Source organism: Phyllobates terribilis, unplaced genomic scaffold, assembly GCF_046119375.1.
Source record: "Phyllobates terribilis strain yellow unplaced genomic scaffold, ASM4611937v1 Scaffold_12__6_contigs__length_324123572, whole genome shotgun sequence".
Lineage (NCBI taxonomy): Eukaryota > Metazoa > Chordata > Amphibia > Anura > Dendrobatidae > Phyllobates > Phyllobates terribilis.
Genome location: NW_027362772.1, coordinates 231644930 through 231670896, shown reverse-complemented (window position 1 = coordinate 231670896; position 25967 = coordinate 231644930). Strand labels below are relative to the sequence as shown.

General features: G+C 39.2%; 1 protein-coding gene across 6 annotated transcripts in view; it reads left to right on the top strand.

The window, feature by feature from the left end:
* Positions 1 to 25967, top strand: part of KCNAB2 (potassium voltage-gated channel subfamily A regulatory beta subunit 2) — a 222852-nt gene that overhangs the window by 17132 nt on the left and 179753 nt on the right. The window lies entirely within an intron of this gene.

Here is a 25967-nt window from a genome sequence, read left to right as displayed (position 1 = left end):
TGTAAACCTTGGCTGAGCTAAGTGTGAGATTGAACAATTCCTCTGTCCCAGGGAGGTCTGAAATTGAACAATCTCTGAGCAACTGAATGGCAGACCATAGTATGAAAATAAATAGCGTACTGAAAACTCAATGCACTGCCAGTGTCTTAGAAAAACTATTCCTGAACAATTCACATCCCCTCACTGTTACATTTGAAATTCTGGTTAATATGGTATCTAATATGTCTTGCATTGGTGACCTGTGTTCATGCTTCTGTGGTGGAAGCAAAGCTGAACTTTTGGGATCCTGAAAAATGCATCAAAAAACGCACCAAAACTTGCGTTTTTGACTCGGTTTCTTTCCTTCCAAGAGATCAGGTTTTGCTGCAGAAAAAAAAACACTGAAAAAACGCAGTGTGTGAACATAGCCTAAATGCCTGATGCAATAATGGATTGGACATTTTGCAATTTCTCTGTTATTGCTCCTGGAAAATTAGGAATAAATTGGCAATTGAGTGTTACCATTTTTTCTCAGGGCATGCTTAGCGCAGCAAAGTGGCCCCTTCATGTTTATTTTGGAGTGTCAGAGGTTGGACTCCCACCTATCATAAAGTAATAGACTATCTTAGTGACTTGCCACTACTTAGAGGTGGGAATACCCCTTTAACCAGTATCAAACTGAAACATGCATCTACTTGCATTGTATTGAAGTAGATGCATAAACTATAGGTATATAAATCTGAAAATTGTGATGTGTATTTGTATTCAGCTCCCTGTAGTCTTGATACCCCTACATAAAATCCTTAGTGACCAATTGCCTCTAGAAGTCACATAATTGGTAAATTGAGTCCACCTGTGTGTAATTTATTCTCAGTATAACTATAGCTGTTCTGTGAAGGCCACAGAAATTTGAGAACTATAGGGATCAAACAGCATAATAAAAATCAAGGCACCCACCAGACAGGTAAGGTATAAAGTTGTGGAAAAGAGTAAAGCAGGGTGGTTAGATTTAAAAAAAAAAAATAAATAAAAATTAAAAAAAAATAGCCCAAGCTCTGGACATCTCATGGAGCACTGTTCAATCCATTATCCAAAAATGAAAGGAGTATGAAACAACTGCAAACTTACCAAGACATGGCCTTCCACCTAAACTGATATCCCATGCTAGGAGAGCAATAATTAGAGAAGCAGCCAAGAGGCCCATGGTCACTCTGAAGGACCTACAGAGATCCACAGCTCAGGTGGGAGAATTTGTCGACAGGACAACTATTAGTCATATACCCTAGAACTCTGGCCTTTATGGAAAAGTGGCAAGAAGAAAGCCATTTTTTAAAGTAAGCCATAAGAAGTCCCTTTTACAGTTTTTTAAAAAAAAAAAAACATGAAGGGAACACAGCTAGCATGTGGAAGAAGGTGCTCTGGCCAGATGAGACCAATGTAGAACTTTTTGTGTAGCAGAAAACTAACACTGCACATCACGCTAAAAACACCATACCCACTGTCAAACATGATGGTGGCAGCATCATGCTGTGGGGAAGCTTTTCTTCAGCATGGACAGGGAAGCTGGTCAGAGTTGATGGGAAGATAGATGGAGCTAAATACTGGGCAATCCTGGGGAAAACCTTTTTAGAGGCTGCAAAAGACTTGGGACTGAGGTGTAGGTTCACTTTCCAGCAGGACTACGACCCTAAACATGATGGCAGAGCTACAGTTGATGGTTTAGATCAAAACATATTTATGCGTGTGAATGGCCCAGTCACAGTCCAGACCTAAATCCCATCGAGACTTGAAAATTGCTGATCGTAGTGTATGAATAGTGTTTCAAGGCACTGCATATGTATATACTGTAGTATGGGATTTTTCTGCAGAATTGGCTGCTTTAATTACTGCAGTAAAATTCTATGTACATCTTTTATATTTAGGATTATTTTCTCTGGGCACAGTCGTTACCGTCAGTAGATTCCAGGAATACATTACCCTGCGAGTGACCATATTTAAAGATAAATGAAACTTGAACAGTTGGTACAACCAGGCAGAACCTTACAGGACCTGACGGTCCGGCGGCTGAGCTGTCACACTGTCTTAGTGCACATGAGACGGCTTGTCAGTTGTGCAGCATCGGCGACGCTGGGAGAGATTCCGGCTGCCTCATCCTTACAAGCCCCGGCTGCTTCGCTTCTGGTGCCAGTCACGTGAAGCTGTGAGAGGTTTTATTACGCTGCTATAATCATCTGTTCTTTCAAGTCATGTTCACAAATACAGGTGCATGTGAACAGGGGCTACTTTCTGTTTTTATTTTCTATGGAGTGAATAGGCTGGGCTTGTCCAGTAATGGATAACACCTTTAAAAAAAAATTAAGCACAATCAATGCTCATCTTCCGCAGTGGTGCCGTTGCAGAAATGTCAGCACTGCTATTCCCGGTGGGTCAAGTAACCGCTGCTGCCCATCAGCTGATCGGCTGTAGCCTTTACTATTTCATCAGAGTTGACATCCACCAAGTATAGATTATTTTTATTTCCTATGGGGTCCAAAAGTGATTTAAGCAGGAATTGTCCAGTAATGGACAATCCCTTTAATATCTGTAAGCAGGGGTTTAAGATCTGTTTTCTTATACAGGGCTCCAAATCTGCTGTGTAGCAACATGGATAAAGTTACCCTGTTATCAGGAATTAGGACGCCAAACCGCTACCAACCTGTTATCCAGGACAGTAACTGGATCCCAGTGAAGCTTTGAAGCCTGTAGGTGACATATACACTGCTCAAAAAAATAAAGGGAACACTTAAACAGAATATAACTCCAAGTAAACAAACTTCTGTGAAATCAAACTGTCCACTTAGGAAGCAACACTGATTGACAATCAATTTCACATGCTGTTGTACAAATGGAATAGACAATAGATGGAAATTATTGGCAATTATCAAGACACCCTCAATAAAGGAGTGGTTCTACAGGTGGGGACCACAGACCACATCTCAGTACCAATGCTTTGTGGCTGATGTTTTGGTCACTTTTGTATGTTGGTTGTGCTTTCACACTCGTGGTAGCATGAGACGGGCTCTACAACCCACAGAAGTTGCTCAGGTAGTGCAGCTCATCCAGGATGGCACATCAATGCGCGCTGTGGCAAGAAGGTTTGCTGTGTCTGTCAGCGTAGAGGCTGGAGGCGCTACCAGGAGACAGGCAGTACACCAGGAGATGTGGAGGGGGCCGTAGGAGGGCAACAACCCAGCAGCTGGACCGCTACCTCCGCCTTTGTGCTAGGAGGAGCACTGCCAGAGCCCTGCAAAATGACCTCCAGACGGCCACAAATGTTCATGTGTCTGCACAAACGGTTAGAAACCGACTCCATGAGGGTGGTATGAGGGCCCGACGTCCACAGATGGGGGTTGTCCTTACAGCCCAACACCATGCAGGACACTTGGCATTTGCCACAGAACACCAGGATTGGCAAAGTCGCCACTGGTGCCCTGTGCTCTTCACAGATGAAAGCAGGTTCACACTGAGCTCATGTGACAGACATGACAGAGTCTGGAGACGCCGTGGAGAGCGATCTGCTGCCTGCAACATCCTTCAGCATGACTGGTTTGGCAGTGGGTCAGTAATGGTGTGGGGTGGCATTTCTTTGGAGGGCCGCACAGCCCTCCATGTGCTCACCAGAGGTAGCCTGACTGCCCTTAGGTACCGAGATGAGATGCTCAGACCCCTTGTGAGACCATATGCTGGTGCCGTTGGCCCTGGGTTCCTCATAATGCAGGACAATGCCAGACCTCATGTGGCTGGAGTGTGTCAGCTGTTCCTGCAAGATGAAGGCATTGAAACTATGGACTGGCCCGTCCGTTCTCCAGACCTGAATCCGATTGAGCACATCTGGGACATCATGTCTCGCTCCATCCACCAACGTCACGTTGCACCACAGACTGTCCAGGAGTTGGCGGATGCTTTAGTCCAGTTCTGGGAGGAGATCCCACAGGAGACCATCCGCAACCTCATCAGGAGCATGCCCAGGCATTGTAGGGAGGTCATGCAGGCACGTGGAGGCCACACAATACTGAGCCTCATTTTGACTTGTTTTAAGGACATTACATCATAGCTGGATCAGCCTGTAGTGTGTTTTTCCACTTTTTAATTTTGGGGGTGACTCCAAATCCAGGCCTCCATTGATTAATACATTTGATTTCCATTGATGATTTTTGTGTGATTTTGTTGTCAGCACATTCAACTTTGTACAGAACAAAGTATTCAATGAGAATATTTCATTCATTCAGATCTAGGATGTGTTACTTGAGTGTTCCCTTTATTTTTTGAGCAGTGTATTAGTTCTGGTGTTTTATGCATCGGTCCTAATCAGGAGAGCACTGGAGTTAACTGCAGCAGATTTATTAAAACCCCATGGGCTGCCCTTGTCTGCTCAATCTGACATAGATTACACCTCAATTACTGGTGGAAATGATACGAATGCATCTGACTAAGGGCTGCCCTGCTTTTTTTCAGCTAAATCTCACCTACTTTTAGAAAAAAAAAAATGTCTAGTGAGGCAGAAGACATTAAAAAAGTTGCAAATCTGTGCACTTTTTAACGCCAAAAGGAATTTGCAATTGTAACAACCTTGCAATTCACTACTTGTGTAGTAAATTGCAAAGTTTTTACAATTGCAAATTCCTCTTTTTTACGATATAAAGGGAATCTGTCAGTAGATTTTTTTCTACCTCATATGAGAGCAGCATAATATAGGCAAAAAGAATTTGAATGCAACGATGTATCACTTAGATTACTGTGTGCAGCCGTTCTGACACAATCAGAGCTATTCGATTTAGCATTGAAGCAGAGCTGAGGAAGCTAACCCCACCCACACCACAGCTAAAGCCACCCACACCAGGCTCTGTATACACAATGTCTATAGACAGTAAGCTGCCCATCACAGGAGGGGGGTATTGCTCCACCAGGAGCTGCTGTGTCCCAGCAATGATAAGCTACTGGTGCCTAAACAATTATTGCAAGCAAACACAACCACAGAGCTTGATAAGAGAGGCATCGCTGAAATCTGTGTTTTAACCACTACACGGTGTTCCAAATTATTATGCAAATAATATTTTCTCAGATTTTCCCAAATTACGTATATGAATTGCAGTCATTGTAATTTTCCAGTCAAATAACTATTAGAGTACAATTGAAAGGTTTTTGTACAAACTGCCTATGATAACAGTATATTTAAAAAAAAAAAAAAAAAGACTCAAACTGCACTCAAAATGCATGTTCCAAATTATTATGCACAGCAGAGTTTTCAACCTTTTCATTTTAATAAAGAACAAAAAAATGGTCATTTTTGAAATTATAAGCATTAGCAGGTTATTACAAACCGAAATCAAACAGATTTCAACTCACAACTTTATTCTAGGTGATGTTACATTTGCACATAGGACCCCTTGTTCGAAAGGAGCTTCTGAACTCTCTCGTCCATTGAATTTGTCAGGTTTTGGATGGTTTCTGCTTTAATTGTTTTGCATGAGGACAGAATACCTCCCAGAGCTGTTGCTTAGATGTGAACTGCCTCCCGCCATCATAGACACTCCTTTTGATGATGCTTCAGAGGTTCTTAATGGGGTTGAGGTCAGGGGATCATGGGTGCCACACCATAAGTTTGTCCCCTTTTATGCCCACAGCAGCCAGAGATGCAGATGTGTTATGTGCAGCATGAGGCGGGGCATTATCATGCATGAAATTATCTCGATGGTCCAGATGGATGGAGTGGAGGATGGCTGGTTAATGGACACCCCATGCAAACACGGCTACGGCGCCAACAAGGAGGAGGTGGAGTAATGTTTTGGGCTGGAATCATGGGGAGAGAGATTGTCGGCCCTTTTAGGATCCCTGAAGGGGTAAAGATGACCTCCATAATGTATGTTGAGTTTCTCCAACAGCACTTTCTTCCATGGTTCAAGAAGAAGAACCGTGCATTCCGCAGCAAGATCATTTTCATGCATGATAATGCCCCGTCTCATGCTGCACATAACACATCTGCATCTCTGGCTGCTATGGGCATAAAAGGGGACAAACTTAGGGTGTGGCACCCATGCTCCCCTGACCTCAACCCCATTGAGAACCTCTGGAGCATCATCAAAAGGAGTATCTATGATGGCGGGAGGCAGTTCACATCTAAGCAACAGCTCTGGGAGGGTATTCTGTCCTCATGCAAAACAATTGAAGCAGAAACCATCCAAAACCTGACAAATTCAATGGACGAGAGAGTTCAGAAGCTCCTTTCGAACAAGCGGTCCTATGTGCAAATGTAACATCACCTAGAATAAAGTTTTGAGTTGAAAACTGTTTGATTTCAGTTTGTAATAACCTGCTAATGCTTATAATTTAAAAAATGACCATTTTTTTGTTCTTTATTAAAATGAAAAGGTTGAAAACTCTGCTGTGCATAATAATTTGGAACGTGCAGTTTGAGTGTTTTATTTTTTTAAAAATATACTGTTATCATAGGCAGTTTGTACAAAAACCTTTCAATTGTACTCTAATAGTTATTTGACTGGAAAATTACAATGACTGCAATTCATATAGGTAATTTGGGAAAATCTGAGAAAATATTATTTGCATAATAATTTCGAACACAGTGTAGAACTTGCGGTCTTCAGATTACATAGCAAAAACCCGCTGACAGATTTCCTTTTAAGAATTTGAAACAATCCCTTTAATAGTACAGCATCCTTCATTTAGGACTCTCGTCAGACCTGAGCAGAGAACAGTTATAAGAGCGCCTCTCTTTCTGGAGGACCTGCCCTATTCTGCATTACATTGGGAGCTGTATAAGGGCTCATTCAGATGTCCGTTGTTCTTGTACGAGTGCTATTAATGTTTTGCATGGATGGCACTCGTACCAATAATAGTTAATGAGGCCATGTCTGTGATTTTTTTTCTCACAAACCGAGCAGTCTGCTCAGAATCACGGAGACATGTTCGATGTTCTGAGTCGCATCAAAATCCGCAATGCAAGTCTATGGGTCCATCATCTGAGTGTAGTCCAATTTTCACGGACTGTTTGATGGAGACTTTTTTTTATGTACATATGAGAAAATTAGACCAAACTGAGGACGCTCTGATGAAAATCACTGGTAAAACTGGGTCCAGTTTTCTTGTACGAGAAAAAAAAATATCGGGTGAATGAGTCCTAAGGATTCGCTCAGCTTGTGGTGTCGAAACTTAGCCCAGGCTGTCATAGCTGAATACCTGGGAAATCCTTTCAACTATATGCCTGCCCTAAAGGCTACGTGATGCCCAGTAGAGTTCTATGTAGATATTGACAAGTTATTTGAGTTGGGGCGAATTGATTTGTAGGAACCAGCTGCCAGATCGATAATTCGTAGCTGCTGGATGGGTGCCCAGAGTGACGCCTCTTACCGGTCGTCTTCTGACGCTCTTTTAATTATCCAGCCTGGCGTAATGTCACGTGTGCGTCACACCTCAACAATGATATTGCGCCAAGACAGCTAATCAAAGGAAGAGCCGCGGATGACGGGATGTAGTAGGTGGATCTCGATACTACCGTCCAGTGTCCACAGACTACCGATGTGGCCGGTGGACCACGTCCTGCAAATTGATTCACACCAATTCTAAAAAATAGTATGGAGCATTTCTGATTTTTCGCTTCGCATCAGTTACCACGACGTGTAATGTTTTCTTCACGTCTCTCACGTAACTTGTAACGAGCGCTCAGCAAGTGCACAATATCTGTGTATTCTGGAAAGAGGATTAGCACAATGGGAACAGAATACATGTTTTTTTTTTTTTTCTTTGAACGACCATCTGCTGACACTGATGCAGAGGATTTATTGCTGGTAGAAACCCAAATATTTGGTTGCAAATTGAAAATCTGTTTCCATGGAAATACTTTGCCAATTAAGTATATATGTTACAGAATAAGCGTGTTCTATTTCTAGCCGTGGACTTGACTGTGCCCTTATCAGGCCACAACACAATAACCAACCTCTGCAGCATGATATTGCTACCTGTGACTGCATGATGAGAGTAGTCGTTTTACAACTTCAGCGGAACCTTGCATTAAAGAACTTTATTTGTACTGGGTTAAGGATTTATTATGGTAAATATTTTATACTTTGCTTTGATTATTATTTAGACAATTAAATCTACCTGTATGTCTTTGATAATTTTGTAATTTAGTATTTAGCTTCATAAGTCTTATTCATAAAAGCAATAACAGAGGGTGTTGTATCTGATACAGAGGTGTCTTTGTATTAAGCTTTCCTTTGTTTCTAAGAGTATAGTAAACTGGACAGTTCAAGGCATTTAGCCCAATCCATAATTTACGACTTAGTTATTCCCAATTAAAATACTTTCTTTCCCCAATTAAAATATTTTCCTTTTTTAGGCAATGCAAAGCCATTCCCGTTTCCTTATCTTTGTGGTTGTAATAAAGATTTGTGACTGGGCATCTGCGAGTCAGACAAGCCCGGTACACTAACAGACACTGGTTGTGTGCCCTTGCCTCTGATTGATCGACACTCTAATTTGATCAAAACTGGCAAATGTGTGAAACTTTTTGAGTTTCTCCTAAAGCTTTCCATACAAGTTTACACATCAGGTTTCTTTTTTCCCACTATGGACATTTATGGCTTATCCAAAGCACATAACCTTTCTGCAACACACTTTACCACCTGTCTGCCAAAAATTGGAACTAGTCTCCAGTAGCATAGTGTGGGAGTTGGGAGGCGGCACAGAGGCAGTTGCTTTGTGTACAAAAAATTTAGGGGTGCAAAGTTTCAAAATTTGAAAAAGAGTAGAAATAGCATCACTACTACTTTGGAGAAACGCAGGGGCATTGGGGCTGGCCTGTCCGGATCTAGCGATATGTCAGCTTTACAGCGGCACAAGCAAACTGTAAAGCATAAAGCTTGCTGGCGTCTCATGCTCCTTGTCTAGATAACAGGCAAGGCAGGGCCAAGTAATATGTGTTAAAGTTTTGCACACGAGACTGTAAAACAAGTAAATTTACACTGAATTTAAAACTCCTTTGTGCTAATTTTTGCCACATTTTTTTGTTCTGTGCACTTTTTTATTTTTTTTATTGATGGTAATTAGTGTTGAGCGAGTATGTTCTATTAACCCTTTCGCCGAGTATGCTTGGGCCGAGCTCCGAGTATTTACAGCTGCTCGGTGATATGGTTGAATCGCTCCTGTGTGCATGATTTGCGACTGTTTGACATTTTTATTACATGTGAGGAATGTCTATTTTTTACACATTCCTCACATGTAATAAAGCTGTCAAAGAGTTGCAAATCATGCACACGGGAGCGATTTATCCATATCACCGAGCAGCTGTAAATACTCGGAGCTCGGCCCGAGCATACTCGGCGAAAGGGTTAATAGAACATACTCGCTCAACACTAATGGTAATATCTTCTGGATTATTGTAATATTGATCTGGTGAACTTTGATGAACTCACTAATGTTATTTAATTAAATTACTACATTTCTGAATTGGACTTTAATTAAAAGAATAGAAAATTAGCATGAAGTAGTAAGTGACACCACTAGGACTGTTTTCTTTTGGGACCAGCTGTTCACACAGGTGCGAAGCTCATGACAGTGTATTGTCTTCTAATGAGCCTTGAACCTGTGTTAGAGGCTCATGATCAGGACCAGTTTACTGGCAATTGGGATCAGGGAAAGCAGACGCCGCTTGTCAGGAGTTTACCTGATTATGGGGCACGTGAACAGCTGGAACATGTGAGGATGGCAGAGTTTTTCTATAACAACCAGTTCTTTAATTGACAAATATGTAATATGCCCTTTTTTTAAATGTCTGGGAACAAACACTTCTAGGAACTAAAGTAAGCAAATCTGGCAGGTAAGCGGAGGTGATGGCGTCTCCCTAGGGAAGAAATATCAATGCTAGCATCTTAAAGCCTAATGGCAGTACTTACTAATCTACTGATCCTTAATGTGCAGTTGTGTTAACATAGTGGAGATCAGTTAACTTGGTTCTGAAAACACAACATCCGCTAGACGAGTAATGTGTAGAAAACGTAAGAGGACCTGATACATTGAGAATCAAAATGCACCTGCACAGACCCAGTACTGATAGAGGGCAGTATTATAGTAGTTATATTCTTGTAAATAAGGGGCAGTATTATAGTAGTTAGATTCTTGTACATGGGAGCAGTATTATAGTAGTTATATCCTTGTACATAGGAGGCAGTATTATAGTAGTTATATCCTTGTACATAGGAGGCAGTATTATAGTAGTTATATTCTTGTACATAGGAGCAGTATTATAGTAGTTATATTCTTGTACATAGGAGCAGTATTATAGTAGTTATATTCTTGTACATAGGGGGAAGTATTATAGTAGTTATATTCTTGTACATAGGGGCAGTATTATAGTAGTTATATTCTTGTACATAGGAGCAGTATTATAGTAGTTATATTCTTGTACATAGGAGCAGTATTATAGTAGTTATATTCTTGTACATAGGAGCAGTATTATAGTAGTTATATTCTTGTACATAGGGGCAGTATTATAATAGTTATATTCTTGTACATAGGGGCAGTATTATAGTAGTTATATTCTTGTACATAGGAGCAGTATTATAGTAGTTATATTCTTGTACATGGGAGCAGTATTATAGTAGTTATATTCTTGTAAATAGGGGGCAGTATTATAGTAGTTATATTCTTGTACATAGGGGGCAGTATTATAGTAGTTATATTCTTGTGCATAGGGGCAGTATTATAGTAGTTATATTCTTGTACATAGGAGCAGTATTATAGTAGTTATATTCTTGTACATAGGAGCAGTATTATAGTAGTTATATTCTTGTACATAGGGGCAGTATTATAGTAGTTATATTCTTGTTCATATGGGCAGTATTATAGTAGTTATATTCTTGTACATGGGAGCAGTATTATAGTAGTTATATTCTTGTACATGGGAGCAGTATTATAGTAGTTATATTCTTGTAAATAGGGGGCAGTATTATAGTAGTTATATTCTTGTACATGGGAGCAGTATTATAGTAGTTATATTCTTGTACATAGGAGCAGTATTATAGTAGTTATATTCTCGTACATAGGGAGCAGTATTATAGTAGTTATATTCTTGTACATAGGGGGCAGTATTATAGTAGTTATATTCTTGTACATAGGGGCATTATTATAGTAGTTATATTCTTGTACATAGGAGCAGTATTATAGTAGTCATATTCTTGTACATAGGAGCAGTATTATAGTAGTTATATTCTTGTACATAGGAGCAGTATTATAGTAGTTATATTCTTGTACATAGAGGCAGTATTATAGTAGTTATATTCTTGTACATGGGAGCAGTATTATAGTAGTTATATTCTTGTACATGGGAGCAGTATTATAGTAGTTATATTCTTGTACATAGGGGCAGTATTATAATAGTTATATTCTTGTACATAGGGGCAGTATTATAGTAGTTATATTCTTGTACATAGGGGCAGTATTATAGTAGTTATATTCTTGTACATAGGAGCAGTATTATAGTAGTTATATTCTTGTACATGGGAGCAGTATTATAGTAGTTATATTCTTGTAAATAGGGGGCAGTATTATAGTAGTTATATTCTTGTACATAGGGGGCAGTATTATAGTAGTTATATTCTTGTACATAGGGGCAGTATTATAGTAGTTATATTCTTGTACATAGGAGCAGTATTATAGTAGTTATATTCTTGTACATAGGAGCAGTATTATAGTAGTTATATTCTTGTACATAGGGGCAGTATTATAGTAGTTATATTCTTGTTCATAGGGGCAGTATTATAGTAGTTATATTCTTGTACATGGGAGCAGTATTATAGTAGTTATATTCTTGTAAATAGGGGGCAGTATTATAGTAGTTATATTCTTGTACATGGGAGCAGTATTATAGTAGTTATATTCTTGTACATAGGAGCAGTATTATAGTAGTTATATTCTCGTACATAGGGAGCAGTATTATAGTAGTTATATTCTTGTACATAGGGGGCAGTATTATAGTAGTTATATTCTTGTACATAGGGGCATTATTATAGTAGTTATATTCTTGTACATAGGAGCAGTATTATAGTAGTCATATTCTTGTACATAGGAGCAGTATTATAGTAGTTATATTCTTGTACATAGGAGCAGTATTATAGTAGTTATATTCTTGTACATAGAGGCAGTATTATAGTAGTTATATTCTTGTACATGGGAGCAGTATTATAGTAGTTATATTCTTGTACATGGGAGCAGTATTATAGTAGTTATATTCTTGTACATGGGAGTAGTATTATAGTAGTTATATTCTTGTAAATAGGGGGCAGTATTATAGTAGTTATATTCTTGTACACGGGAGCAGTATTATAGTAGTTATATTCTTGTACATAGGGGGCATTATTATAGTAGTTAGATTCTTGTACATGGGAGCAGTATTATAGTAGTTATATCCTTGTACATAGGAGGCAGTATTATAGTAGTTATATCCTTGTACATAGGAGGCAGTATTATAGTAGTTATATTCTTGTACATAGGAGCAGTATTATAGTAGTTATATTCTTGTACATAGGGGCAGTATTATAGTAGTTATATTCTTGTACATAGGAGCAGTATTATAGTAGTTATATTCTTGTACATAGGAGCAGTATTATAGTAGTTATATTCTTGTACATAGGGGCAGTATTATAATAGTTATATTCTTGTACATAGGGGCAGTATTATAGTAGTTATATTCTTGTACATAGGAGCAGTATTATAGTAGTTATATTCTTGTACATGGGAGCAGTATTATAGTAGTTATATTGTTGTAAATAGGGGGCAGTATTATAGTAGTTATATTCTTGTACATAGGGGGCAGTATTATAGTAGTTATATTCTTGTACATAGGGGCAGTATTATAGTAGTTATATTCTTGTACATAGGAGCAGTATTATAGTAGTTATATTCTTGTACATAGGAGCAGTATTATAGTAGTTATATTCTTGTACATAGGGGCAGTATTATAGTAGTTATATTCTTGTACATAGGGGCAGTATTATAGTAGTTATATTCTTGTACATGGGAGCAGTATTATAGTAGTTATATTCTTGTACATGGGAGCAGTATTATGGTAGTTATATTCTTGTAAATAGGGGGCAGTATTATAGTAGTTATATTCTTGTACATGGGAGCAGTATTATAGTAGTTATATTCTTGTACATAGGAGCAGTATTATAGTAGTTATATTCTCGTACATAGGGAGCAGTATTATAGTAGTTATATTCTTGTACATAGGGGGCAGTATTATAGTAGTTATATTCTTGTACATAGGGGCATTATTATAGTAGTTATATTCTTGTACATAGGAGCAGTATTATAGTAGTTATATTCTTGTACATAGGAGCAGTATTATAGTAGTTATATTCTTGTACATAGGAGCAGTATTATAGTAGTTATATTCTTGTACATAGAGGCAGTATTATAGTAGTTATATTCTTGTACATGGGAGCAGTATTATAGTAGTTATATTCTTGTACATGGGAGCAGTATTATAGTAGTTATATTCTTGTACATGGGAGTAGTATTATAGTAGTTATATTCTTGTAAATAGGGGGCAGTATTATAGTAGTTATATTCTTGTACACGGGAGCAGTATTATAGTAGCTATATTCTTGTACATAGGAGCAGTATTATAGTAGTTATATTCTTGTACATAGGAGCAGTATTATAGTAGTTATATTCTTGTACATAGGAGCAGTATTATAGTAGTTATATTCTTGTACATAGGGGGCAGTATTATAGTAGTTATATTCTTGTACATAGGGGGCAGTATTATAGTAGTTATATTCTTGTACATAGAGGCAGTATTATAGTAGTTATATTCTTGTACATAGGAGCAGTATTATAGTAGTTATATTCTTGTACATAGGAGCAGTATTATAGTAGTTATATTCTTGTACATAGGGGGCAGTATTATAGTAGTCATATTCTTGTACATAGGGGGCAGTATTATAGTAGTTATATTCTTGTACATAGAGGCAGTATTATAGTAGTTATATTCTTGTACATAGGGGCAGTATTATAGTAGTTATATTCTTGTACATAGAGGCAGTATTATAGTAGTTATATTCTTGTACATAGGAGCAGTATTATAGTAGTTATATTCTTGTACATAGGAGTAGTATTATAGTAGTTATATTCTTGTACATAGGAGCAGTATTATTGTAGTTATATTCTTGTACATAGGAGGAGTATTATTGTAGTTATATTCTTGTACATAGGAGCAGTATTATTGTAGTTATATTCTTGTACATAAGGGGCAGTATTATAGTAGTCATATTATTGTACATAGGGGCAGTATTATAGTAGTTATATTCTTGTACATAGGGAGGCAGTATTATAGTAGTTATATTCTTGTACATGGGGGGCAGTATTATAGTAGTTATATTCTTGTACATAGGGGGCAGTATTATAGTAGTTATATTCCTGTACATGGGAGGCAGTATTATAGTAGTTACATTCTTGTACATAGGGGGCAGTATTATAGTAGTTACATTCTTGTACATGGGAGGCAGTATTATAGTAGTTATATTCTTGTTCATAGGGGCTGTATTATAGTAGTTCTAGTCTTGTACATAAGGGCAGTATTATAGTAGTTCTATTCTTGTACATAGGAGGCCGTATTATAGTAGTTGTATTCTTGTACATAGAAGCAGTATTATAGTAGTTGTATTCTTGTACATAGGGGGGGCAGTATTATAGTAGTTATATTCTTGTACATAGGGGGGCAGTATTATAGTAGTTCTATTCTTGTGCAGTACAGACCAAAAGTTTGGACACACCTTCTCATTTAAAGATTTTTCTGTCTTTTCATGACTATGAAAATTGTACATTCACACTGAAGGCATCAAAACTATGAATTAACACATGTGGAATTATATACATAACAAAAAAGTGTGAAACAACTGAAAATATGTCTTATATTCTAGGTTCTTCAAAGTAGCCACCTTTTGCTTTGATGACTGCTTTGCACACTCTTGGCATTCTCTTGATGAGCTTCAAGAGGTAGTCACCGGAAATGGTCTTCCAACAATCTTGAAGGAGTTCCCAGAGATGCTTAGCACTTGTTGGCCCTTTTGCCTTCACTCTGCGGTCCAGCTCACCCCAAACCATCTCGATTGGGTTCAGGTCTGGTCACTGTGGAGGCCAGGTCATCTGGCGTAGCACCCCAACACTCTCCTTCTTGGTCAAATAGCCCTTATACAGCCTGGAGGTGTGTTTGGGGTCATTCTCCTGTTGAAAAATAAATGATGGTCCAACTAAACGCAAACCGGATGGAATAGCATGCCACAGCAAGATGCTGTGGTAGCCATGCTTGTTCAGTACGCCTTCAATTTTGAATAAATCCCCAACAGTGTCACCAGCAAAGCACCCCCACACCATCACATCTCCTCCTCCATGCTTCACGGTGGGAACCAGGCATGTAGAGTCCATCCGTTCACCTTTTCTGCGTCGCACAAAGACACGGTGGATGGAACCAAAGATCTCAAATTTGGACTCATCAGACCAAAGCACAGATTTCCACTGGTCTAATGTCCATTCCTTGTGTTCTTTAGCCCAAACAAGTCTCTTCTGCTTGTTGCCTGTCCTTAGCAGTGGTTTCCTAGCAGCTATTTTACCATGAAGGCCTGCTGCATAAAGTCTCCTCTTAACAGTTGTTGTAGAGATGTGTCTGCTGCTAGAACTCTGTGTGGCATTGACCTGGTCTCTAATCTGAGCTGCTGTTAACCTATGATTTCTGAGGCTGGTGACTCGGATAAACTTATCCTCAGAAGCAGAGGTGACTCTTGGTCTTCCTTTCCTGGGGCGGTCCTCATGTGAGCCAGTTTCTTTGTAGCGCTTGATGGTTTTTGCAACTGCACTTGGGGACACTTTCGAAGTTTTCCCAATTTTTCGGACTGACTGACCTTCATTTCTTAAAGTAATGATGGCTACTCGTTTTTCTTTACTTAGCTGCTTTTTTTCTTGCCATAATACAAATTCTAACCGTCTTTTCAGGAGGACTATCAGCTGTGTATCCACCAGACTTCTGCACAACACAACTGATTGTCCCAACCCCATTTATAAGGCAAGAAATCCCACTTATTAAACCTGAGAGGGCACACCTGTGAAGTGAAAACCATTTCCGGTGACTACCTCTTGAAGCTCATCAAGAGAATGCCAAGAGTATGCAAAGCAGTCATCAAAGCAAAAGGTGGCTACTTTGAAGAACCTAGAATATAAGACATATTTTCAGATGTTTCACACTTTTTTGTTAAGTATATAATTCCACATGTGTTAATTCATAGTTTTGATGCCTTCAGTGTGAATGTACAATTTTTATAGTCATGAAAATACAGAAAAATCTTTAAATGAGAAGGTGTGTCCAAATTTTTGGTCTGTACTGTACATAGGAGGCAGTATTGTAGTAGTTATATTCTTGTACAATGTCTGTGACCGAACTGGAAGAAGCCGCCTAAAGGAAATGGGATTTACATACAGAAAAGCTAAACATAAGCCATCATTAACAGAAAAAAGCAAGGTTACAATGGGCTAAGGAAAAGCAATCGTGGACTGTGGATGACTGGATGAAAGTCATATTCAGTGATGAATCGCGAATGTGCATTGGGCAAGGTGATGATGCTGGAACTTTTGTTTGGTGCCGTTACAATGAGATTTATAAAGATGACTGCATGAAGAGAACATGCAAATTTCCACAGTCATTGATGATATGGTGCTGCATGTCAGGTAAAGGTACTGGAGAGATGGCGGTCATTACACCTTCAATAAATGGCCAAGTTTATATTGATATTTTGGACAGTTTTCTTATCCCATCAATTGAAAGGATGTTTGGGGATGATGACATCATTTTTCAAGATGATAATGCATCCTGCCATAGAGCAAAAACTGTGAAAACATTCCTTGAAAGAAAACACATAAGGTCAATGTCATGGCCTGCAAATAGTCCGGATTTCAATCCAATTGAAAATCTTTGGTGGAAGTTGAAGAAAATGGTCCATGACAAGGCTCCAACCTGCAAAGCTGATCTGGCAACAGCAATCAGAGAACATTGGAGCCAGATTGATGAAGAGTACTTTTTGTCACTCATTAAGTCCATGCCTCAGAGACTGTTATTAAAGCCAGAGGTGGTGCAACAAAATACTAGTGATGTATTGGAGTGTTCTTTTGTGTGTTTGTTTTCTCATTATTCCATAATTTTTTCCTCAAAATTGAGTGATTCCATAATTTTTTCCCTCTGCTTGGTCTGAAAAAAATTACCCTTTCTGAGTACCACATTTTTTTTATCTTGATTTCTTTTAGTGTTTCTTAAAGCCCTAAAGCTGCCATTTGAAATGACTTTAGTTTTGTGCCATGTCTGTGATCTGCTTTTTTTCAACAACTTTAAACAACTGAATGAACATCCTCCGAGCCCATTGATTCCATAATTTTTGCCAGGGGTTGTAGTAGTTATATTCTTGTACATAGGGGCAGTATTATAGTAGTTATATTCTTGTACATAGGGGCAGTATTATAGTAGTTATATTCTTGTACGTAGGGGCAGTAGTATAGTAGTTATATTCTTGTGCGTAGGGGCAGTAGTATGGTAGTTATATTCTTGGTACATAGGGGCAGTATTATAGTAGTTATATTCTTGTACATAGGGCACAGTATTATAGTATTAATATTCTTGTACATAGGAGCAGTATTATAGTAGGTATATTCTTGTACATAGGAGGCAGTATTATAGTAGTTATATTCTTGTACATAGGGCACAGTATTATAGTAGTAATATTCTTGTACATAGGAGTAGTATTATAGTAGGTATATTCTTGTACATAGGAGCAGTATTATTGTAGTTATATTCTTGTACATAGGAGCAGTATTATTGTAGTTATATTCTTGTACATAGGAGCAGTATTATAGTAGTTCTATTCTTGTACATAGGAGCAGTATTATAGTAGATATATTCTTGTACATAGGGGCAGTATTATAGTAGTTATATTCTTGTACACAGGGGACAGTATTATAGTAGTTATATTCTTGTACATAGGGGCAGTATTATAGTAGTTATATTCTTGTAGATAGGTAGCAGTATTATAATAGTTATGAGTATTAGGGGTATAGTATAGTCATAGTTGGGGCTCTGTTTTGTAAAATATCCTTGTCCACAGAATGCAGTTATGTATTTGTATATTGGGCCAGTCTTATAGTAATTATTACTAATTTACTATAGATGGGTAGCATTTTTAGGCTGCTTACTTTGATTGCCACTTCACTTCCCCATTGACGAGGCAGTTCATACAAAGTCCATTCAGCAGGTGGCGACAATAAGAAGATGCTCTATCCTAAACTTAGGAAAGTGAAGTCATGATGGGGGAGTCTTCCAGTAGTAAACGAGGTAGTTTGGAAACCCTGAACACCTTTACAGAATAGCTTAGGGGCATTTCCTTTGGCAACTAATATTAGAATTGTTTCTCCATAAGAAATAACTGAATCTTATGATGTAAAAACCATCAGATTTGACCTCCAGTCCTTGAATTAATCTTGCAGTTTTGCCCTCGCACACTATTGACACGCAGAAAACTACATTAACCCAATTTGCTTTCCGGCCACTACACACATAGCTGTATACGGTGGTCCTGCCATATCCCATTCCCCTGCAAACTGTTGATTTGCAGCTACATATTGTCGATTTGTGTGTAAAGCCATGTGATTGACATTCTCTTTGTGGCGCTTGTATCTGTCATAACTGTCACCATGTATCACCGCCAAGGAGAAAGCTCACGTCCTGTCATATCCACACAAACTTGCAGACTCAGTATGTGAGAGCAGCATTAAGCATTGTTTCTGCAGCGGTCTTATATTTATGTGCCCCCCCCCCCCCATCCCTTTCCTTCTACCTAACCACTCCTAAATGGATTTTTTAGCTGAGCAGTAAAAGCTATTACCCATCTTGAATTTGAACGGGGAGGGATCTGATTAAAATGCTTTCCTCCCTGTGTACGCTGCAATATCTGCAGATCGGTGGCTTTTCCTAGATTATATCTCCCTTCACCTCCGTCTTTACATCTCAGGTCTTCTCTCCGGCCAGGAACGGAGGTAAGTTCTTTATGTGTTACAGTCCAACTCTCCCCCCTCCCTGGTATTAGGCTTCTGAAGTGTATTTCCAAATTAAGTTTATTGTTCCCGGCCAGTGTATCTAGAGGACGCATTTAATTATTGCAAGTATTGGAATTTTTTATTTTTTAAGTATGGATAAACAGTACCCCACTATCACCACCACTGTGAGCATATGTGGGAAGTGTCCTGTACACATACTGGGTGGGGAATAGTAACATTTGCTTTCGATGACTTATGATATTCTACTTATGGGAGGTGTGAAATCCAGTGTACTAATCACTAATGCTTTACATAAGTAAATAAAAAAAATATTATTTTACTGCACTATATATTTATCCATATATATACATATATCCATATATATATTATTATTATTACTATTATTTGTTTTTATAGCACAATTTATTCCATGGCGCTTTACATGTGAAAAAGGGGTATACATACAAGAACAATTACAATAATCTTGAACAAAAGGTGACGGCGACTGATATGGTACATGAGGAGCGAGGATTATTCAAGCCGCATTGGCTTGATGTAGTAGTGCAACAGTTTACTTTAGGGGAACTATTATGACTTCATCAGGAAATATCTGTGATTTTACATAGGACTGCCAGGAAGTGCGTGGTTGTTTATACCACTTTTCTTTATGCACTGATTGAGCTTTAACCCCTTTGGGAGAAAATAAAAATCTCTTATTTTTTCCGAGCTTGTGGCTCTGCCGGATAGTAATTCTTCCTCCTTCCTGCTTTACACAAATCAAGGTCATTGTGATCTTCTTCTGCAGAATTCAGAACGAGTGTCAAACAAAGATGATGAGGGATAAGATCATTCGTTATTTATTTAAACACTTTTAATTAATTATTAATGTGTTACAGTCCCCTCTCCCTGCAGCCAAGAGGCGAATATTCTTACCCAAGGTTTCTTAAGCAGTCACTTGCCATCGATTGTCTTGCGTCGGTGGGTTAAAGTGCTCCCATTTTCCCCGTGATGCCTTTTTAGGATTACTTTAGGGACAGGAACTCGCAGAGAATAACCTGAGAAAATGGGTCACCGGTGCGTTGGGTATAAGTGCGCTCGTCCTTCTTGCTGTAACTTAACGTTTGTCATGTAGGTTCTTGTTAGAGTTACATTTAGATGTTATGTTTGTTGTGACAGATCAGATGACGGTCTGACGTCTGCAACTTTTATAGGTTGTGAGCCACTTTTCAATATGGCGCAAAACTATGTTATTGAGGAATACTCACCCAATGATGTGGCGTATTGTGAGGAAATGACATGTCATTGTGATATTGGGGAGGGGGAATCTGATCTCTTAGGATTCCTGCTGATTCTCAGAACAAAGAGACCAAGGTGTCGTTGGCATTTTCTCTGCACAGTGCTCCATCTTCTAGTGAATGAGGTTGTAGTTAACAGCACAGCAGTTCACCGGGAGAACTGCTGTGCAGGGAAAACTGTAAAGGGGCCACAACATATAAATAGCATTGTCGTCTCTTTATTCTAAAACCCGGGGAAAATCCCAGCTTTTAGGCCCCCACTAATCAAAAAATTATGACCTATCCATTTTTTAAATACCATCGTCAAGTCATAGTGGCTTTTTGCCTCTTTGCATTGGGTGATGATGCCAGAGGAGCAATGTGCCACCAACCTCAGGACTATATCTGTCAATCGCTCAGGGGCCGCTTGTATGTGTCCCAATAGCTACAGGTTGGGGAACACTGGACCAGATAAATTTACTTGCAGATGGCTACACAGCAGTATCTTGTAAGGGCTCGTGTGCACATGACTGATTATCTTGGAGGGCAGCACGGTGACTCAGTGGTTAGCACTGTAGCATTGCAGCGCTGGGATCCTGGGTTCAAATCCAACCAAGGACAACATCTGCAAGGAGTTTGTATGTTGTCCCCGTGTTTGCGTGGGTTTCCTCCGGGTTCTCCGGTTTCCTCCCACAATCCAAAGACATACTGATAGGGAATCTAGAGTGTGAGCGCTGATGGGGGACAGTGCCGATAACGTCTGTAAAGTGCTGTGGAATTAATGGCGCTATACAAGTGAGTAAAATATAAAATGAGTGCTGTCTGTGGTTTTCATGGATAGCACTCATACCATTGATATATTATGGGGCTGTGCACATTTTTTTTCCTCCTCGGACTGAGCTGTCCGAGTGAAAAGTCAATGACCTGTCCGATTTCTAATCTGAGTGTCGAATCCAAAATTGCAATGCAAGTCTATGGGTCCTTGAAAAACATCAGACCGCACTCGGATGACATCTGAGTGAGGTCCGATTTTCATGGACTGACAATATAGAAGGTGGAGAAACCTTTTTTTTTTTTTTTCCTTTCTGTTCATGTCCGAGAAAAAATGATGCCACTCTGATCAAAATAATGGGTCTGTTTTTCTCTGATGGAGAGAAAACGGTGGTGTGAACCTACCCTAATAGAGGTGAGCAACCTGTGACTTGTATACAGTTTTACGCATTCATTTTTTTCTCCCCTTAGGGTATGTGCACACAATGTGTTTTTCAGGCAAATCCACTCTGGAAGCCTTTGCAAAAAAAACGATGGAAAAGCTGCTTAAGACAAAAATCATCAGCATCTTCTGCTTTAAAAACTCGGCATGTCTAAAATAATTTGTGTGCATATACCCTTATATTGTGTTTTTGTGGCTTTAACTTTTTTTTTTTGTAAGAAGTTGCTAAATTTGAAATAAACTTTTTGGTCGCATCATAAACTCATGTGACTTTACAGAGTTATACAGACATTGCAAGACAACGGTTGTTCACCGAGCCCCAGTCTTATAGTGTCGCAAAAATAACAGACAATATCATAATATTAGACAAGATAATACAGACACAAGATCAGTGTAAGATCAATATAGTAATTTATTTACAAAAGTGACTCACATTTTTATAGAATAATTCTATTGATAAAATAATGCTCATGCTTGGGCATTTTTGTTTGTATATTTTAATATAAACTACTTAACCTCCAAGGCATTTCTCTGGTAAAGCTGTGTGACGTTTATATGCATGGGTTTTCAGGTACCTTATGGGTCATCACTGTGCTTTCTGAAGACTGTGAAAGGCATATCCAAATCCTTGCAGTGCTGTTGTCACGCAGTGCCTTGGGACTGTGGGAGCTAACCGGGTCCCTAGAAGTATGGGGCACCCTGGTCTATCTGTGTCACCCGGATTACTCCTGAAGGTGGAGATGCCGGGTTCACGTGCCTTACTAAGTGCCTAAATTAACCCATTTCTGTCCCCTCCCCCTCCTCCAGGGAGGTGGGAAGCCAAAGTGTATAGGAATACACTAACCAGGCAAACGAGGGAAGACTAACAGGTATGAATGAAAATGTCAACCATACTAAATACACTCCCCAAACAGAGCGGAACACAGGAGAGTTAAAGGAAGGAGAAACCAAATAGGAGAGGATGAGGATATGCACACAAACAAAGATCCAAGCAACAATCTCCTGATCAAATATCCAAACGCCAACTCTAACCACAGACTACAACTCCAACTCTAGAACCAGGCAGTAAGAACTAACACTGGCAATTCCTAAGTGCCAGAGGCAAGCATATATAGCAGAGAGGAGTGGCCAACACTGAACAGCTGAGACAATCCAGGTAGGAAAGCCCCAGGAGCTTCAGCTGAATAGATTAACCCTTGCACTGCTATCAAGGAAAAAAACTGCACTGTTTAATAAGATGGTGAAGTACTTCTAACCACTGCAGGAATTCGTGAAACCAGACGCCGCGTTCTTCTGTCCCCTCTCTGTTGCGGTATCCCCGTGACAGTTGTACTGCACCCGTCAATGCATAACTGGTCACACCTTCCGCTCAGGACTCATGGAAAGCTGGGTAAACATATGTCAAATCTTTTGAAAATATGTTGTAAATGGATATAAACGCTAGTCATCGTTTTTGTACCGTGTGTCATCAGATTATGGGAACATTGCATATGACAATGAAATCATTGTAGCAGTCTACACCCCCGCCCCTGGCTAATAGTTATTCCATGGATATTAGCCCCACACAACAGCCTTGTTACCTAATGCAGATCCTGACAACAGCTGCTGTAAGGGGATATTGGTTGTGGTCTACTTAGTGGTCAGTAGGGCTAGATTTTAGATTAACCTCCTAATTTATTGAGGTCAAACATTATGCTTATGGCTTTTGAAAGCGGTAATAAATGGAAAAATGATGGTGAGAAATTGCCTGCAGAGTGATAGATAAAGTGATGGGAGAAAAAAAGATAAATGGATATTAATAGTAAATAAGTAGATGTTTGGAAGATATTGTATACCTTGATATTATGTAGATCTAGATAGGAGATATATTGATGATGGATTGATAGATTTCTGCAATACGTATATTGATAGATATGAATATTAGTTGATAGATATAAAATGGAAATTTGGTAACGTAGATTAAAATTAGATTAAATGGATCGATAACTAGACTGAGGATAGATAGAAAGGTAGATGGATAAATGGAGGATAGATAGAGATAGGTGTATAGATGGCAAGATGGGTAGGTAGACTTCATAGTAAAGCGATGCACTGATGACACCGGTACAGTTTTTTCATGTACGTGTTTAAACATGGACGTGTGAATGAGGCCTAAAAAAGACTTTGAAAAAAGCTGTAAATTAAAAGTTGAATTAGGCTCTAATCGAAGCCAAAACCAGACAAAGGTGGCAGAAATGCAATAATGAATCGGACCCTGAGACCGTAGCAGTAGTGGAGAGGTGGCGCTGGTCCCGGAAAGGGTTAGGACTACCTGATTTTATTATTTTACATGATAAATTTTTGGGGAAAGCCCATTTTTAAATGACTTGGCAATATTTCCACTCTAGATTACAAAGTGTGAATGCTTAGAATTTTACATCCAGTTGTTTATCAGTTGGCATCACTGAGACTACCCAATGCTGAAAATTCCAACCAGTTCACTCCATTTTATCTGACCATTATAAGTCTTTCCCAGGGACACTGATTCATGTTAAGTGTTCACCCACTGCCAAACATTTGATAGCTTAGTGTGTTGGTGCCTTGTGGAGAGCGCCAGGTTGGCACTGGGAGACTTATAGGCTATACAATCCTCTCCTGTGAGCCATTGCATGGCCTTCAAGTCTCCCTATGCCAACTTGCTGCTCTCCACAAGGAGAATCTTTATCCCTTAGTCCCTTGTCAAAGTCCTCTCGCCGAGTTAACCAGTTTTGCTTTGCACTGATAAGGGGCAAAAACCCTGAAACATGTATGCAAATGGAAAATCTAGTTTGGCTTTATATCCTGATTATTGTGGCTCTGGGTTGATATATGACTCCGCACTTCTCCTTTGCTGAGAGACTGGCCATAATAGAAGAACACTCTAAAATGTGCAGTTTTACAGTATTGAAGGATCTGTGGGGGGTCAGAACACTAGTCTATCTGGTGTGACCACCATTTGCCTCACGCATCTCCTTTGCATAGAGTTGATCAGGTTGTTGATTGTGGCCTGTCTAATGTTGCTCCACTCCTTTTCGATTGCTGTGGTGAAGTTGCTGGATTTTAGAAGGAACTTGAACACTCTATTGTATACACCGATCCAGAGCATCTCAACCATGCTCAATGGGTGACATATCCGATGAGTACACTGGCCATGCAAGGGAGCTTCTCATAGAGATTGCCACGATGGAGGTGGAGGAACTCTTTTTCTCTTTTTATGATGAAAGGAGCTGCGCATGTACGGTCAGCTAATCGCCCACTGGGATGGACGGATAAAACTCGCAGTCAGTATAACTCCAGGGGGCCCATTTCAGAAGATGAAAGGTTATTTTTTGAACGGAGATATAATTTTTAATAACTGTAAATTGCAAAAACATTTATTTACACTTTTTCTGCTTAATTAAATGTATGCTTTATGGTGTTAAAACTTGTATAAATGTTTGGCCACACCAAGGGTGCACTGAGCGCCTCTACTTGGTTTGAACAGTCTTTCTGTGCTGACCTACTCCCTTTCATTTCTAAATGGATTTCAGTTGTGTATTTTTGAGTTAGCTTCATCCAGTCCATGTAGACTCGTGTAGCATAGTCCTTGTTTTAGTGAATACATAGCTAGCTTTTTTATATTTTTTTTCTTTCTGCTGGCCTTCATTCTGTGCAGGCTCCTAGTGATGGTGCCACCTTCTAGTGAATGTGTTTCGTTGAGTAGTTCCTTCTTGAGTTACTGCCTTCAGTCTTTGAAGGGCTTCTTCGGATGGCTCTGGCTCTAAGTGATGGCGATAGGGTTCCATTCCTTACTGGTGGTCGTGCTACCATACCTACTGGCGGTCGTGCTACCATTTAGTGTATTCATAGATGGCTTCCTGTGTGTGTTTTTGTTTTTTCTTCTCTTGTTGACTGCCAATAGTTTGTGTTTGCTTCTTGGGATGGTCTTTGCTCACTGGCTTGGGCTTCTTGTGGTGGTGCCATCTTTGAGGAAATATATATTTGGCTTTGTGATGTGTTTTTTTTTTTTTTTTTTGAGTTGGCTCCATCCAGTCTAGATTCGTCCCACTCTCCTAGTGATGGTGGGACCTTCTAACTATTTCATAGTTGACATTCTTCTACATTTGTTTGTTGAGTTGATGCCTCTCATCCGCAGACAAGTTCATCCCTGTAGATGTGTGATACACTTCTCACCATCAGATGACATAATATGTGGGCATCTTCTTCCCTTTTGGCCACCTCGAGTATCTCGTACAACAAATTAGTGAACAATTGTCCGTGCAAGTCAACACTTTGTAATTAGCGAGAAAATGACCCCTTTCCTTTTTATAGCTACAGCCTTTGTTGTGTTGTTTGAGGACAAAGCTAAACTAGGATTG